Genomic DNA, 1,252 nt, shown 5'->3' with positions numbered 1-1,252 from the left:
TAAAAAAATAATAAAACAAGAAAAAAATTTGAACGATTAAATTACTGCTCCCGAATATTCAACTGACCGATTAATTTCTTATAACGTACTCTATTTTTCTTTGCCAAATAAGCCAGCAAACGTCGACGTTTTCCCAAAAGTCTTCGTAGACCTCTTTCCGATGAAAAATCTTTTTTGTGTAATTCCAAATGTGAAGCAAGTCTCCGTATCTTATTGGTGAAACTGAATACTTGAAATTCAACAGAACCCCTGTTTTCTTCTTTTTCTTCTTTAACCATAAATCCAAAAATTTTTCTACCTCCTTTCTTTTTCATGTATTTTTCTGATCAGGAAAAATACAAAATTATGTCAGTTATTTTGAAGTTATTCTAATCTCGTACACACACAAATTTGCAATTATTCATCTACTACTGGAATTTGGATTTATTTTATCGATGCAAATTGGATTTGGATAGAAGGGTACATTCTTTCTAATATTTTAGATAGAAGAAATGTTTCTTCTATCTAAAATATTAGAAAGAATTTTGCTGATTTATTTATTGCTATATGCAATTTATGGAATTGATACACCATTTAATTGATATCATTTAGCAAAATGAAACACAGCATATGCATCCATCTTTTGGCTCGAGAATTTCACGGGATAGAGATATGGTATAAGAAATAGACTATTAAGTAACTCTAAATGAATTGTGGATACATCTGTATCCTTAACATACTGAAACGATTGTCATTATTCGTATCAAACCAATAGCGATTCATACAAGCTAAATCTTCTAATCAATGGTGGGCCAATAATGAATTTTTTTGCATATGTATTAAGACGCTTGGCCTGATTCGAAATTGTCCAGAGTTTTATATGTTGTTTTCATTGCAAAATGATGGGTCTCCTTCCATAACTTTCCAATTACGAGTACGAGAATTGAAAGACATGAAAATTCTCAATTCTCTACGGCGTCTAGTAGATAGAAACAAGAAAATCAGAAGAATCTTTCTCTCTATTCACTATCATTCCGCGTCTTCGACTTCTATTAGTTTCTTTTCTTCTTTAATGCAATAGCTATAGTTTGATATAAGAATCCATTTCTCAAAGTAATGGAAACCATTCTCTTATAGGAAATGGTTCGAAAATCGCTATTCCACCTTTTAGGTATCGTGAAAAGTGATACCTGTGAAGATCGTGCATTTCAGTCAAATTCAGATCCGTTTTTCGAGTCCATGATATAATATAACCAAATTGGATAGATCTTCC

The sequence above is a fragment of the Triticum urartu genome, unplaced genomic scaffold (assembly GCF_056163025.1).
Source record: "Triticum urartu cultivar PI428250 unplaced genomic scaffold, HENAU_Tu73 scaffold1, whole genome shotgun sequence".
NCBI classification, from domain to species: Eukaryota; Viridiplantae; Streptophyta; class Magnoliopsida; order Poales; family Poaceae; genus Triticum; species Triticum urartu.
Note: the sequence above shows the minus strand (reverse complement) of the source record.